This window comes from Centruroides vittatus, unplaced genomic scaffold (genome assembly GCF_030686945.1).
Source record: "Centruroides vittatus isolate TY-2023 unplaced genomic scaffold, ASM3068694v2 contig_1051, whole genome shotgun sequence".
NCBI classification, from domain to species: domain Eukaryota; kingdom Metazoa; phylum Arthropoda; class Arachnida; order Scorpiones; family Buthidae; genus Centruroides; species Centruroides vittatus.
Window position 1 is genome coordinate 683,677 of NW_027120680.1, and position 18,300 is coordinate 701,976.

At 28.7% G+C, this 18,300-nt stretch overlaps 1 protein-coding gene across 3 annotated transcripts in view; it reads left to right on the forward strand.

Moving 5' to 3' along the window:
• The first annotated feature begins 1,379 nt into the window (after positions 1 to 1,379).
• The window catches only part of flfl (serine/threonine-protein phosphatase 4 regulatory subunit 3 flfl), a 136,460-nt gene continuing 119,539 nt past the window's right edge, over positions 1,380 to 18,300 (forward strand). For 2 of the 3 annotated variants that reach the window (XM_067265969.1, XM_067265980.1), the window contains exon 1: positions 1,414 to 1,719. The gene's annotated coding sequence lies outside the window, so the exon portion shown is untranslated. Of the gene's footprint in view, positions 1,720 to 18,300 lie in introns of all 3 variants that reach the window. The other variant, XM_067265975.1, reaches the window with a different exon arrangement.

The window sequence follows — 18,300 nt, forward strand, 5'->3', positions numbered from 1 at the left end:
TGGTTCGACCAGATTCACAATAAAAAATCAGGTAAGGAATAAGGCCTGATACATCCGAGAAAAAACACGCATAAAAAATTCGAAAAAAATGAGGGCGGCGGGTTAGTGAGAGACGGAGTCCGACATATCCGGGACTTACTATCCATGAAAATTTTCTGGAGTTGCTTGCCCAGTTCTCTCAGAATGGATCTATGGATTACACCCAATCCATCAGTTTGCATCCACCATTCGACCAGTTTATTATCTAAAATCTTGATAGCCTCATTGGAAGAGCCAGGACACGATCTCGTGCATTGAAATCTTGTGGCCACTCTAATACAATTTTGTCTCTACTCAATCGAATCAATTCGAAAATTCTGTTGTATCAATTTATATGTAAAATGTGTTCAAATAATTTAAATTTTTCATTTATTTTGCAACTTGTGTTCGAAAAATGATTTTTAATTCTATCCTGCACACAACAATTATATTCTACACACAATATACAGTGTCCATAAAGTCAGTGTGCAATTTAAAAATATAACTTTATTAGTATTAATATTTGTGATAGAAAAAAAAATTGTAAAAATGTATTATAAAGCTTAATGTACAGTACCTAGTTTTAAGTAGAATTATTTAGTAACTCTTCAAGATAATAATTTTGTTTGGTTGACTGAACTTGGCTCCAATAAAATAAAAATTACAGATTTTCCTGATTTGTAATACATTTTACATAATTTTTCTATTACAATACTAATAAAGTTATAAATTTTTTAAATTGCACATGGACTTTGTGGACACCCTACCAATCTATAAAATATATTTGTAGATATATGGTATATTTTAATTTTGTCTTAATCCTAAATAGACGTAATCAAAAATTTTCTATTGTTTTTATCCTTCGAACAAATTCATTAATTGTTATTCAATAACATAATCATTATCATAGAATATTCAAAGAAAGTTACATCACAAATCGCTGTAACACGTTATCGTGACGAAAAATTAATATGGCGTCTACCAAATAGATCAAATTTTATATGAAAATAATACTAAATCAATTTTGAATATTTATAATTTCAATCGTAAAATTTGTGATGTTATTAATTTAATATTTTTATATAAAATTATTTATAAGAAAGACATTTTCGGGGTAAGAATTAAATTTTATTATTTCTTAATCGAAAATGTTTTCGATACAATGGAGTACTGTATATGACTAGCACGATGACTATACAGTATGGACGTATGGATGGGGAATACAAGTCGTTTATTAGTAAACGTTTCCCTTGCGAAAGAGAGAATAATTATCAGAAATATAAGAATATAAAATAGTACAAAATTTCGACTAAAACTCCGCTTTATCCGATGACGTCACCGACTTCAAACATTTTGGCGGGATACCCTGCTCGTACATTTGTGACTCCCGTTACTAAAGTAGTAATTTCAAGATGGCGTCGAGTATAGGTTACTCCTTATTTGACTACGATTGGTAAGGTTTTAGTCGGGAATCGTGGAGAACGTTAACTAGTACATATATCAGGAAGTAAAAAATGCAGTGATATTAAAAGACATTTAATTATATGCAATGTTTCTTTAGAATATAATCGAAGATCAATCTTAATGTTGGATTGTCTGTTGTGATAGTTGATGTTAAGCCTCGTTGGAAGATCGTTTGATTTCGTTGGGGAAAGAAAAAATGGATGAATGAAACAGTATTACAAGTTTATTATTTGTTAGGTACGTTATTATTTAATTACCTTTATTAATTTTTCACCATTTCAAAATTGTAATCGCCTATCGCGCGTTTGTTTACCGATAACGGCTCATCAGATACGGAGGAGTGGCGAGTGCTTACTCTTCACATAAACATTGGTTGAACGTAGACTACATTCGTAAGATGATGAAAAAATACACCAAACAATAATATGAAATGATGTCTTTCGCTTTTATTTATTAATCACCGTGTCATTACCGCTTTGTAAACACATCTGGATGAATGAGGTAGACAAAATGGCAAGGTGATACATGATTACAATTATTCCCATTTTATAATTAACCTCTCTTCATTGTTCACATTTTATCTATTTTTATGAAATTTACTTGCATTTTTCATTGTTTTTATTCTATTTTTCTAATTCTATAAAGGTACATTTCTGTATAAAAATTTTCTAGATGTGCTTTTACATTGTTACATGATTTAACTTACCAATTACAAATATCTCCTATATCATTTGATTTTGTAGTTAAAGTAAATGTCATATTACTCTATTAAGTTACTCTATAATAACATTAATTATAAATTATGAATAAATGCTTGAGATTTGAATAATTGTTTCTTTTTTTACTGTAAATATTCTTTAAAGGACAAATGGTCCATATTATAAATTGATTTTCTATTACAATATATTTGATTTGCAATGTTACTATATCAACATTTTGAAATTTACGTATGCTGTTTCTAAGAGTTCGTAGTTTGTAATATATTAATTATTGGAAACACGTAATAGAACGTTAAACTTAAAACGCTTCTATAAGATTTGCAATTAATTTAAGGTAGTGGAAAAATTAACAAACAATTTTTCCTAAATTGTTTACTTATTTTACTATGAAATGAAATTTAACTTTATTGTTAAATTTATTACCGATTTATTACTTGCACAATAAACAAAATATATGATTGATTGACCTTAAGTTATGTCATAATTTAATACTGATTGTGTTTATAATAAAATTCAAATCACAAGTTACTATGAGATTATATAGCTTATGTAATATTGTAAGAATATAGAACCTTATAAAATGAATCAATATAATTAAGCTGTTAATTTAATTGTGAAATTAATTTGTTATTTATTCATTTCTAAGCCTCATTGTTCAGATATTTTGTAAAATTTAAAAACTTTATAATTCTTAATATTAATTATTAAAAAAAATTCATTAATTAAAAAGTGTTTATTTTTATGAAAATTTACAGTTTTAGTTTAAAAATAGATAAATCTGTTTAAATTTAAATCAGTGTAAATATTAATGAATAATATGATTGTAAGTTATATACATAGATATATACAGTATACTACATGATGATTAAATATAAATAAGAAATGTTTATTTTAATTTTTTTCATTAAAAAGTACATTTGTTTTTAGCAAAGGACTAACGACCTCTGATGGCATTAAAAAATCAATCAATTTTCCTTTTGTATATTCTCACACTCACCTGTAAGCTTCTGTATAAATAGTTGAGTAAATAGTAAATTCTGTTTAGTCTGTTTTAATTTTATAAGTATGATTAAATTTTGTAGTGTTTTCATGTTATAAAATGTTATTTTATAGATTTATCTAAATAGTTTCTTTTGTTTAAGTCATTATCTTGTAACATAGCAGTTCATAAGCCTACTTATTTATTTTTCTATTCTTTTTTGAAAAAGTATTTGATTTTAAATTTTTTGGATTAAATAAAAAATCAAAAATTTGTTTTAAAATGAATACATTTATAATTTTGGTACACTTTTGAACATTTAGTAGCTCATAGAGTTACTAAGCATTTTTAAGTTTTATAAAGTTTATAACCTCATTTCTAGATATCAGTAACATTTTTAAAAATGTGAGAATTATATAATAATACATATAAATAATTATGATTTTTATAGGCTTAAGATATTTTAAAAGAAGCCTATAGTTAGAAGAGTTAAAGATATTCTGTATTTATTTTTTCTTGTAAAATTCTATTGGAATTTGTTCTATTTTTTCTATATGAACATAATAAGGTGTAGAAATGTTTAAAAAGTTTAATAGTATTATATTTAATATATTTACATAAATGTTCTGTCCTAATAATTGTTTGTAATTTTGTTTAATAATGTCTGCAACTATAATTATTAAGCATAAAGTTTTTTGAAAAACATTGATTTTAAAATTGTACTTTTATTAGGAATATTATTATTGTATAATTTAAAAAATATAGAAAAATTACATTACATACTTTTATATAGCTTCACAAATAAAATGCTAATTTTTAATTTTCTGTTTAAACATTTGATATTTTATGCTGTTCTTTTATAGATTATATTTTATAGTTGATATTACTGTTACTTACTATTAATGTGAAAATTTAAGTAAATAATCAGAAATTAGATGTGACTGTATAACAATTTTTTATACCTTACAAAAATAGTTAGATATAATTGGATATTTGAATTACTTGTGATATTTTAATATGATGTGATATTAATCATTTGTACATTATTGAAAAATTTTTGTGTGTTTGATAAATTCATATATGCTACTGAGTCAGTTTTAAGAGAATAGAAATTATCTCTTTGTTGTTGTTCTTTCATTTGATTGTATAGAATTAGGGGCTCCCAAAATAGTTGATAAGGCATTTTTGGGAGTTGATTCAAGATGTTTTATTAAAAATTGTTAATCTAATGGAATATATATATATATAACAGTTCAGGATAAATTTGCATGCTTATGTAAGTAGATCCTTTTTATGAGAATGGTGTGTAGATAGATTAATACTGGCTTAGCAAGTTTATTTATTTATTTATTTATATATTATCATCATTATTATTGTTACTGCTATTATTAATTGTATTAGCAAAAAAAACAAATAGATGGGTTGATAAAAGATTGAGAAATCCTTGAGTCACCCAACAGTCAAAAAGTTTGGGGACCCCTGGTATTGATATATTACTTTTCTTATTTATTTGTATTAACAAAAAGTTAAGATTATTATGACAGTCTTCACTAATAGAATTTAAGGGGAAGGGGAAAACTTGATGTAAGGTAACAGTTAAGGTATTATTTTCAAAATAATTATATTTGCTACTATTACTTACATATGACTATTTACAGTTTAAATTCTTTGTTAATTTCTATTTAAACAATTAAAAAATTTAGAAACAAATTGTTAAAATATTGTAATTATTAATTTAGATAAGAGATGGTGCCTAATGTCTATCTCTAATACCAAATCTTATAATATAATCAAGATGGGTTCATAATAATAAGTGCAGAGCCCAAACAGTTAGGAGTTGAAAGTTGAAATTTGTTACACAGAGTACATCACAAAAATGCACACTAAGAAGGGATTTTTGGAAACCCCCTGCACACAGGAGAGGAAGAGGGTTAAGGATTACCCTGAAGAACTTAGCTTCTACTGTACTGTTTTAGATGCAGTTTTTTGCATTTTTGCAGAAAATTGAACATATTTTTGATTCATCTAAAATTTCTCTAATTAAATTTTAAAAAACTGGGTACTTATTTATAGACCACTCACCAAATAAACCATCACCAGTTCATAACCAAACAGAAAAAATTCTTGCTACGAACGTTTTCATCTATATGTAATAGACATCCTCAGGTATTGACGATATCGAACTAATGGCTAGTAGAATAGAATTTTTTTTCGTAGCAAGAATTTTTTCTGTTTGGTTATGAACTGGTGATGGTTTATTTGGTGAGTGATCTATTTCTCTAATTAGTCTCCGAAGAGGGGAGACCTAATTCTTGTACCCGGTGAAGATGGGTAAGATCGGTTGTAATCTAATAATCTTAATCTTCGCTATTGTTACTTTTTGCCTGAGCAATGCTGGGCTCATCTGCTAGTTATTTAATATCTAATCATTAATAATAGCAAATTTATAGCCCAATTAATTATGGAGATCATTTGGTTTAATATCAATATATTGGGCTTCGGAAGTTTATTATATAATTTAGAAACAAACCGGTAATCACATAATTTTAATTCAAATATCTAAACATAAATGATGTATTTTTATTAAATGCTTATATTTTTAGTTTTAATTTTGTTTCTGTATGATGTTTTATGATTTAATGATGATTTTAGAATTTGATATAATATAAATAAATAAATACATATATATTTATCATTTACTAAAGCATCAGTTAATTATATTTATAACAGGTTGTTTTAAAGGTGAAATTTAGACATTCTGAAGAAACTTTATTGACAATCAGGATTCGCAGTTCAGTCTTATAAGTAATTACCATCAATATCAAGTGTATCTTGCCACCTTTGCTGCAAACTTTCAATCCTGTTAGCATAGAATGACTTGGGATTTTCTTTGAAGAGTCTTAAGCATCATTCTTGCATGAATATTATCATTGAACTGTATATTTGTAATATGGTTCTGCAGGGTGTGAAATAGTTTGTAGTCAGTTGGCTCCAAGTCTGGCTGTAAGATGGATAAGGCAGATTGGCCAGCTTCTCTATACTCATTTTTGCTCTATGTCTATAGAGCAAAAATGGTGCATTATTGTTATGGTATCAGACTGTCAACTTTTGGAGAATGGGAAATGTTCAAGTTGTGCTGATTTTCTGGTGATTCTCCCATGAATGATAAACAATAATCATGAATTATTGTTTATCATTCATGGGAGAATGTCATCATCCATGGCGGAATTGCTGCATGGATGGGGTTCATCTTAAAGTGAGACATCTCCATTTTTGAATTTCTTGAATCAGTTGTAGCAATTCTGTCTGTTGACTGTGTCCTTGCCAAATGTCTTGCAGGTGAGATCATGAGCCTCATTGTATTGTGACCACTTTTGAAGTGATACAACAAGAGCATGCAAATGTGTTCTTTTAAAAGTTTTATATAATCAGACATGCTGATGTGTCTGTTTTCAGTGAAATATGTGATGAAATGCTCCCTGGTTACTCTAATTTCATATATGATATTATGGACAGGGTGTTTCAAAATGGTTAGAACAATTTCACATTGTTATATATATTTCATAAATTGTCAAAACAAGATGTAGTTTCACGCACATCTAATGAAACTGTTCCAAGTTTAATTGTCAGTTGGTAACATGAAGCTGGATATCACAGATGCTCAATGGGAGCATTGTTACTCTCCAAAGGTCTACTTGTATTAGGTGCTGCAACAACTATACTTGATAAGGGTGCATTTTTAAATGCTTACACACTATATCATCATACACTATACATCATACACTTGTTTTAGAAAATGCAAGTTCCTAGTTCACTCTTGCTGAAGACTTTCAAGGATTATGCTGATTATGCTAAATTTTTTTAATTCTCTCCACATTGCCTCAGAAATTTTGAATAGAGTTCTTTGCTGGTGGCTCTTTATGAAATCATGTATGAAATTGATGTTTCACACTCGATACTGACCTACTCAAATGAAATTGTAAGATGCAAAATGCTTTTCCCTCACCACTGGCAGCCATTTTCACAATTAGTCTGCCTGCTACTTGGTAGAAGAATTATGACTACTGGGCCAGTTCATACATTGGAACATACTCAAGTTTATTTATTTTACTGGATATTTGGTTGCTGGGGGTATATTCCTGATGGAATGTGTTATTATTTAAACTTATTTTGAAACACCTCACACACACACACACACACACACATATATATATATATATATATATATAGACATTTCAATTTTTTCTAGGAACAGCTGGAAAAAATGTTCTAGAATGTTTGATGTCAGTGTATAAATAGAGTAACCAGGGAGCACTTCTTTACATATTTCAGTGGAAATAAATGCATCAGCAATGTGAATTTAATATATGTACTGTATATATAATAATGTGCAAGATAAATGTATAAAGACTATGCTTGATTGTTAGAACTTCCATTTTTATGTAAGTTATTTTACAGATTTATTTTTAAGAATTTTTTTCACATTACTGTAGTAATTATTTTTTATAGATTACAGTAGAGCATCGATTATCTGACCCCCAATCAACCGTCACATCGGTTAACCGACCGCGTTCTAGTCGGCAAATTCAAATGTCCGCTAGTGATGTGGCACTACAATATTTGGCTATGTCTTGGCTACTTTAATATTATTTTTGTTAAATTTTTGCATGTTTTAGCTGGAAACACTGGCTCGACCATGAAAGGGAGGCCAATATTTAAACCAGGCTTAATTTTCTATTTTTTCTTTATTTCTGTATTTATTTTGTGCAAAATAAAGAAATAATTTAATGATGATTATTATTTTTAAAAATTTGTTAGGCTTAACATCGATGAAAATTCAACGCAAAGTAGGTTAATAGCGATATACTAATATGCTTATTACATGGGATATACGAATATACTAATACACTATACTAATAATGTATTTTTCATACTTTTTGGTTATCCGACCAACCTCAGTCTCCAGAGTCAGATAATCGATGCTCTACTGTATTACTGTTTTCAAATGGATAAGTTCTGGGTTATCTAAAAAATATTCAGTTTGAAATCAGGTACAGGTTATGCAATGGGATAGCTTGTTTGTTTGTTTTACAACTTGAAATTTGTTATGAAGTATTTAAATAGTTTTTCTCTTTGTCTAAAGTCATTAAGATCATTGTCAAAAAATGTGCAAAATCTTTTGAGCACTGCATACATATGCATTTGCCACTGGCATATTGAGAAAATTTGCACTGTTAAGGTGCCATTAATATACAGTAATGTGCAGTATTAATGTGTCAGTGTACAGAATTAATATACATAGTCTGTGTTTTTAGTCTTTCTCATTTTTTTTTTGATGTGTCAATTCATGCTATAATTGATATTAAACATTCTTACTTCTTTCTTATTGGACAGAATAAGTTTTAATCTAGTAAAGTCATTATCAGTTAAAATGTATGACTGTTTTGTATCTTGAAAGTCAATAGGTTTTCAGCAAGTTTTTGTCTATAATTACTTGAGAGAATTATTTAGAAACCAGTTGTTGGTTCTTCAGTATGTTAATTCTCTACAGTAAATAAGAGCTAAGCAATTGAATGACATATCTGTATCCAATATAATAATCAATGAAATTGGATAATATATTGTTTAATTTAAAATATTTTGCATTTAATTTTTTCATTTCTTCTATTCATTTATTTTATAATTAGATCTCTAAAGAAATGCTAATGAAAGTGAAATTGCAGGGAGGTATAATGTTTGAGATGATATCTTTTAAATTGTACATGAATAACTGCCATTTTTTTTAATGCTCCTCAGAAGCATAGGTTATGAAAAGATTTTATTTCAGTTCTAGCAATTTTTCAAATTTACAAGTTATACACCATCATTGTTATGTCATAAAAATATGATGTCTGCTATTTTATTTTGCCATTTATATATCTGTTTATTTTTTATCATTATCTACTTACATTTTCTCATAATCTTTAGCCATATTACCATTTTCATTTCTTTGTAATTAGCTATTAAAAATAGCTGAACAGGAATTTACTAAATTTTCAATAATTTTAATACATTATTATTAGATTTAATGAATTTTTGTTGGCATGTTTAGAACTTTCTTGTTTCAAACTTATCATTATTATTTTTAAATCAGTTCCATATTTTTTGATTTTAATTTCACAACAGTTAATTTTCATGTAAACTTTAAGGTGGCCTGATTAGAGGTTGGAAGTGTTTCTTAAATATTTTGGTTATCTGAATTTTGACTTTTTGTTTTTATCTTACACTCTTAACCAAAATTAAAGCAACACACACAAATGTACATGGCCAAAATGCAGAAATGAACAGCCCTCTATTGCAATGAACCTTCCAAATGCCTTCTCTGAGGCATGCCTGATAAGCTACTGATGTTTCTCTGTGTTAGACCAAGACTCCACTAGAATAGAAACAAGCATAAAAACCCTAACCATTATTATTTTTAATCACGTGACCATGATATTTTATGCCAGAGCAGTATTCAATTTTTCATGTGAATGCATTCATAAAATGGTACCATCAACCAATCAGAAGTTAGAGGACTTTTGTGTCATCATGACATCATGTGAAAATTGTGGAAAACAAATTTTTATGCACATTCACTGTGTTCTGTCTCTAGTTCTCACCATTTTGGTCTTTGTGAAGTTTTTTGATTAGTTATGATCAGCCAAGCTAAGACACTTTGTTTCCATCAATTTATTCGTGAAAAAGTGTTTACTTTTGGCACTTGGTGGCAGTACTTCTCCATGAAAAGTTAGTGGAGCAGATCTCTGCATAATCCAGAGGCAAACATAAATAGGTCATGTCTTTAAAAATAATTATAGAGCTAGTGGAACTGAGTTGAGTGCCACTTGTATGCAGGCAAAGAAAACTGCTTCAGGAAAACATGTGCGTCTTTGAGTTGGATACATACTGAAACGCGGCGTTTGTTTTCTTCTTGTGATAATGAACCACAGATTTCTCCCACACAAAACTTCAAAAAATAACTGTTGTGTGGTCGGTTGTAGTGTTATCTATATTACTGCACTGCCAGGTTCAAAAGTTAACCCAGTAATGTACGACAGTATATTTTAAAAAATCGATATTAATATCAATAATATGACATACGTACGTGCAGAATCAATACATTAAGTCAAAATAATCTACAGTCACTTCTCAAGTTACAACCATTCGCACTTATGACAAAAAAAATTTCATAAAAAAATTTTTAAAATGTATCGAGTTTTTATAGTTTTTGTCAAATATATATATATATATATTGTCTATAATACATATATATCTTGTGATTGTTTGCATCATCTTTAGTTTTGTTCTGCAGTTAGTTACCCTTTGTGTGTGCTTGTATAAGATCGCTAACTGTTTTGTTAAGTTCAGTCACTTCTCGACTTATGTCCGAATTTGCGGAACTGAACCCCGTCGTAAGTTGAGAAATGAATGTATTGACTAATGCAGGCATTACTTTGACCATAAACTGCTGAATGTATGTATACTGCTATATATAATATATAAATTTATGATTTATCAAATTTTTATTTATTAAAATATATATAGTGTTACATGTAACATACAAAATTCATACAGGATAAATTCATATATTGCAAGAATGCTATTATTTCTCAACAACAATCAAATGAACAAAATGTTGAAACAAAAGTAATGAACATGAAGTACTAAACTTTAAAATTATCACATTGAAAAATCACTGGTAAGATCATCATCAACAAATATTCCTCACTAGAATGTTTTTGTATGGTTGAAGCAGATAGTTTCCAAGTGTAACATTTTATCGTTGTTGCTTTTAAGTAGCTCCTTTGCTAATAACAGTGCTTCACAGTAATCAGTAAGAATTCGATTTTGTAGTTTAGTTTTTATTTAATTTAATTGCAAAAAAATACATTCAACTGCTGCACTTGAATGAGGAAGCAATAAAAACATCTATTTACTGCCAAAGTAAAGTAAAAAAATATAGAAATATAGAATAAAAATGAATGTTTTGAAAGGTACTAAATTGAAAGGAAAGGTATTAGGATTTCATGAATGGTACTAGGAAAATGGTGTTGGGTATCTTGGTACTGGAACAAGTAAAAAGATACTAGACTGGTACAAAAGAATTAGGTAGAACAACACTGGTGCCGCCTTTGTAGCCCCGATTCTGTTACCCGGCATCGCTGCTAGAGGCGCCTCAATCTAGTTTCGCCATTCTTTCCACTAGCTGTATAGTGAAGGTTTTTATGCTTGTTTTTACACTAGTGGAATCTTGGCTTTAGTGGTCCTAACAGACAATTGTCAGAAATGATTTTGCTGTATATATAACACATTGCATTTTGTTGCATGGACCAGCTGTTTTGTGCCTCATTTGTATGACACTTGTGTGATAGGATGGTACTTCGTTAATTTACATATGATGAGTTTCAGCTAATCACATTTCATAGTGTTGATTTTACACAAACTTTGTGTTTGTTGCTTTAATTTACAAAATATACTGATGTTCAATAACAAACAAAAAAAACTGATATATTTAGCATCAGATTTTTGTACAATGGTATCAAATTCATATATTTTAATAAAAAAATGTTATTGTTTTACAATGTTAATAAATATTGCTGGCCAATGCTGGCTAAAAATATCATTTTTATTAATGCAATTTGTATTTATTTTATTACTATTGGCTGTCGGGACCTATTCTGAGCTCTTCTGATAACTCAATGAAAACAATACATAGGACATTCAGTAAGTTTCCTTAGTGAAAGGCAGTTAACAAATCTTAGACAAATTGCTATTCTCTGCTCCACATTAAGTAGGTTTCGGTCCTGGTAATCTGGTGAGATCCATACTATTTATAGCTGTTAACTTATCTCATGTTGAATTTTTGTCAATGTTAAGCCTAATGAAAAATTACGTTTTTGAAAAAAAATAATCATGGTTATTGTATTGTCTGAAATTATTTCTTTATTTTGCACAAACAAAATAGATATTAATAAATGTAAAAACAAAAAAAGGTTATATTTCGGAAGTTAGTTTTAATATAAAAATTATAATGACTAGCAACGTATAGTTTCAAAAACATTTTGATGCTGAAACAAGATATCTTGGGTCCACGGGTCAGTCACTAGGTTATGACCCAAGATATGTCGGGAATACCAGGGAATAGGTTAAACTTTAACCAACCACAATTTAGTTAACACTGTCTTTTTGTCATGTGACTGCAATCTGCCATTTTCCAAGCAAAGCCTGTGTTTTTAGTATTGTTGTGTACCAGCATTAGCCAAAATTTTCTATGTTAAAATGTCATCAAGGAAGGGATAACCCAGCCAGCAAACTAGGAGTCATATTAGTTAATACATTTCAGTTCTAGCTTTTTTCGTAATTCATAAATATAATAGTAATGACTTCAGAAGATGATAAAGTTTTTTAAAGTGTGTATTATTCAACTGAAAAGCATTATCTCAAAGATGAAATTGAGACTCATAATGTCAAATGCTAATTCTCTCTCTCTCTCTTTCCAATTGCTTGTGAAGTAATATCATCCTTAAGGTTAGTTCACACTGAGTGAATAGAGAAAGCGAATGAGAAAAGCAAAAAGCAATTTTTATTTGCTTAGTAAAATTGACCCATAAAGCCAAAAGTGGAAAGCAATTGTGAATTTTAAGCAGTCAATCATTTCAAACGAGAGAAAAACATCATCTCGAAAAACAAAATGGCTGCTTTCGATATTTTGTTGCTAGTATGATGTATTTTTGATTGTTATACTACAAGATATCCCAAGATGTAATGCCTACCAAAGAAGGGCTAAGGCCCGAAACATGTCTTGGCAAATAAGAAATTCCCGAATAAAAGCTGATGATAAAATTGCTAAGTGTCTGTATATGCACTTAGTAGTGATAACAAATTAATCAAAGAAAAGAAGACACGGTTTTGAATTATACAACAAATTCTGTTGCTAACCACGCTTGTTTATTTATTGAGAAAGAAAGATATGACAAAAAGAAAACTATGCCAGATGAGAGGAATATTAAAAAATCTGTGAATTACATTTATTCTATTGCATGAAAAAGTTTCTGTAGCCATCTTGAAAACAACAAGAACCATGTGACAACTAATGGGAATATGATTGGTGGTGAATAAGCTTGACAGTTCTGAACTTTGAAGCGATTTGCAAAATAGTAAAATTTTCCGAAAACGCTGTCATATGTGACATGTTATTCGCTCTGTTTTTCGCTTTCACACTCAATGTGAACTCAGTTTTAAACATAAATTCGCCATTTTCTTTTTACTTTTGTTACATTTCTAATGGCACCTTGAGAATGATTGATAAGAAAATCTTAGTTATTACTCGCAGCTATTGGAACCAAAAACAAAACACACAGCAGAGAATAGCATTTTCACTGCTGATTAAACACTAATGAATACAACAAAAACTATTTTTTATCATACTCATTGGCTTAATGATACAACTCAGAATAGGTCTCCAGTTTGTTTAACGAAAGACTAAATTGTGCATTTAAAAATGAAACTAAAAGTTTTGAAAACAGTTTATGAAATTATACATATTTAACCTCTGTGGGGATGTCTCACACCACTGAACATGTTCATTGTTGTAGAATTCATCATTAGTATAAATGTAAAGATTGTTGTTTCATGTATTTTTAAGTTTGTATGTGCTATGCAGTTGAGTAGTCTGCTTGCGATTTTTTAGACTAGTAGTTTTCCATTAGACTACCATTTTCATAAGTTTAATTCTAAGCTCTGAAAACTTTTTCTATGTATCTAAATTGTTTTTACCCCTGAGGCTACAAGGAGAACTTGTATAGAAAAACCTGTCAAACAACTTATCCATTGACTGATTTTATTTTAAATGGATAAGGCCAATTTTGAGTTTAAAGAGTTAAAATTTAGGATGGTCTTAAAAACTGTACCACAATGTGAATGTAACATATACTTTTTCATATTTAAAATGGATTCGTTTCCTTGAACTTCGAAGTCAGTTTGATATAGAGATTCAGAATGTGAAGAATGTCTTTTCAAGTGGTATGAAGCATCTTTTACTGATATAAGTGACATAGAAATTAGAAGTTATGATAAAGGAAAGTCATCCTCTCTTAACACTGGCAATAAAATAAGTTAACATGAATGTATTACAAAATACTAAGATGTTGCAAGAAGCCAATATGTCTTGATCCACATTGTGGTTAATGATAATTTATGCTACCTGGACCTCTATCCAATTTTTGCTTTTGGAATTATTAATTTAGATATAACCATATGGGTTATACACAATACTAATTGGGGATGCCTATAGCCTTGCCTCCCTGGCACTCATCCAGCCAATGCTTTACCTTGGCATGGTGTATATGGTTGTTAATACATATATAATAACGGCAACCCAAAACCTGATTTAATTGATTAAAGCCAAACAATTTGTCAGTTGGGTTATTTTCAGGCTACGTTAATGATTTGGCAGATCATTTTGCTTTAATAAATTAAATTGGGTTTTGAGTTGATGTTATTAAAGAAAGATATAGATTTAGTTAGTGAGATAATTATTAACTATTTTTTAATAAATCTGTTACATCTGATTTTCTCCTTTTATTATCAAAAATATTTAAAAATACATATGATCATTAATAATTATTGATTAAAACTTAGAAATAAAAAAAAATGTATACTTTATGTTAAATTAAGACTTTAGTTAATTAACTGTTTTCAAAACTTTTAACTTTACTTTTTAAGTGCAATATTTGACCTTTGTTTGAAAACCTTTGATGGTTTTTACTACATGTCTTTAAATGAGAACTTAATTACCATATTTTATGGTATATAAGATGAACCCTCATTTCAGCATAATATTTAGGGAAAAAGTATTTAGTGTATTTGAACCATATCATGCCTTTAGTATTTGGACCCAATTTATTGTACTGTATTCTGGTTGAAAAAATAAAGTAAAAATGCACACTTTTATTTATTAGGAAAAAAGAGACATTTAAAATAAATCCTTTACCATTAAAATATTTTATATGAATATATGCAAAAGCTGCTTACCTGTAATAAAAAACAATAATAATAATAATAATAATAATATACAGCCTACACACCTGGAAAGTTGGGAAAAAAAATCAGGAAAGTCAGGGATTTTCATTAGTGTTTGAAAAAAGTTAGGGAATTTGTCAGAAATTGTTAAAAAATCAGGGAATTTGTCTCTCTAGCTGCCTTGTTGATTTTGTTTGCTGAATATGGCTGACCAAGCATAGCCATCTGCAGGTGGCAAGAAGTAATGCTGCAATCTTTAATATGAAAATATGCCAGAATCTGTTTTGAAATGGCTTTTTTCACCATTCTGAAGCCATATAATTTTACAGTTGTGGATTAATAATGGGATAAACTACTTTTATGTAATAGTGTTTAATTTTTAATTTTAATAATTCAGCAGTTATAAAAAGATGAAATTGTTGATTAGAATAAAAAATAACTAATTAAAAATTTGTTTGCAAACTTTTAAAAAACTTGAAATCATAATTTATTAGATTGTTCACTTCAAAATAGCTAAATAGATCAGTAAAAATCTGTAATTTAATCATTTTTCACATTTAAAACATTACTACACAACATAAAAAGTTATAAATAGTTACCCGGCATTTACAGTAAAATGCTGGTGCTGACTTGTGGTTAGCATGAGCTTTTTACATTTGTTGTCGTCATTTTCCTTGAAAGTACTGTACTGCAAGTGTATTTTCCCCCTCTCTTCCGTTAATTTTCGCAACTTCGATACATAATTTAATAATTAGTTTAACGGAAATGACATTGGGTAACAAATATCACTGATTTTGGCAAATTTAGGGTTTAAAAACTGGCAACATTCATCATACCTGTAATAGATATACTTTAGTTACAGTTTTGAAAATCAACAGGTAATCCGATAATTTAACCAATGTTAACTTGCTTATAATTAAAATTTAAAAAGCTGGTAAATTTAAAAAAAATTAATTAAATTACTAAAAAATTAAAATAAATTTGATTATCTTTTGTGCAAAACAACACCAAAACAATTTTTATAGTTATGTTGCAAAAGAAAAAGATTTGTAGTTACCATTCTATGCGCTGAACTTATATATTTTATTAATTGTAATTTCATTTGATGTTTGTTTCTGTATTTATTTTATTTTATTTAAATTCTATAAATTTTAAGAATCCCAAATTTTGTAATACTGTGACATCATAGGAATACAAGTGTGAGGTTCCAGAATTGTTCTGGAACTCACTAAAATAGAAAAACATAAAATAATTTAATTATTAGAGAGAAAAGGAATAAATAAAAATTTTCTATAGAAACTTGTGTAATAGTCACAAGTTTCTATAAAAATAGCTCCCAAGATCGATTATTTGGATTGGAGTTGGATTTTCCATTGTTTGAAAAGACAATGATGACTTCTCCTGTGAACTCCAATTCTTCGATTGATGTAAGTAAATTGGAGAATCCATTAGATCCCCATCACAAAGCATAGGAAGAGACTTGTCAAGTACAAATGTAGGAAGGCTTTGTATTTGTGTTTTACTGGAGGTTCTACATAATACAAACAGCAGAATTGGTGAGAAATGTGCTGTCAAAGCAAAAGAACAGTATGATATACTCTTCAGTAAAGTGTCCATAAAACCCTATTTTACAAAGTTTGAGGACTTTGTATCTGACAGGAGTGATGATGTTGGTCTGGACACATTTTATTGTGAAATTATGAAGGATGATAGGCAACTGCTAGATCTATGATCTATTATCAAAATTTCTTTTTTTCTTTCTCACATGGGAATGCAAGTGTTGAGAGTGGTTTCGTGGTTAACAAATCACTGTTGAGTGAAAATCTTAAGGAAGAAAGCTTAGTTGCTCAATGCTTAGTTTATGATGGGATCCATTTTGCCGGTGGTATTGATCAAATAAATATAGACCAGAAAATGTTGTTAACAGTCAGAGGATCTAAACAGCGATATATTACATCTCTGCAACAGAAAAAAGATATTCAGAAGCAGCAGCAGGCATTGAGGGCTGAAGAAAAAAGAAAACGTACACAACAACTTAAGGATTTAAAACAACACAAGAAAATGTTAAGAAAAGATCACAAAAAGGAAGAAAAAAAGATTGAAATGAAAATAAATACACTTGAGGAGAAAAAGCTAAAACTACATTTAATATAATAGTTCTTGTGTTTTGTGAATTGTCATTTATTTTTTATTTTCTAATTATTTGTATTTTGAAAAAAGAGAATTAATACTAAGAAGTTTCTTTGTATTTTGATTGTCCATTTTGTAAAAAAATAAAGATTTTACAATAAATTAGGTGCATTTGTTAGAGAAGCTATAGTATAAACTTACACCTATTCCTTTTTATATACAATCTATTTTTACGCAATTTTGAAATAATGTGGTTGACAAAAGAAAACTAATTCTTTTTTTACATGATCAGTTTTTTTACAAGAGAAAAAATGCTTAAATTAAAAAATTTTCAAATAAACTTTTTGTTAAAATTATGACGTTGTTCAAAAAGTTACTCTTTTTGTTGAAAGATTGGTTTTAAAATTACGTGTTTCTAAGTCAAGAGTTCAGTTTAATTAAGCACAGTACAGTACTATTTGTGTATCAAAGAATACTGTTTGTTGATTTTATGCTACCTTGTGTAAAGTACTATTTTTTTTTAGTATCTTAGGAAACCGACTATAATTACGGTCGGTAAAACTTCTGTTAACCTAATGGGTACTTTACGCGGATTCGAGATTAGTTTGCCAGGCCTGGGCTTTTAAGCGTGCACCGAAAAATTAGTAATAATAACGATAAATATCAAGTCAGATCAAAAGTTCAAATATATTTAATTAGCAACTAGAACGTACTACGTACAAATATCAATAATTCCAAACAAAATTTATTAACGAAAATCAACAAGTCAACCCGACAATAAACTTAGCTTAACTTAATAGTAATTCCCCTTTGAAATTCGACAAATCAAATACTTAGCAACTATGAACAAATTCTCTTACTAATTAAACGTCTATCCGTCACCTCACTATACGAAGAAACTATTTCCTCAATCCTTTCGATATCGTCAAATCGTCAATCGAACTCCTC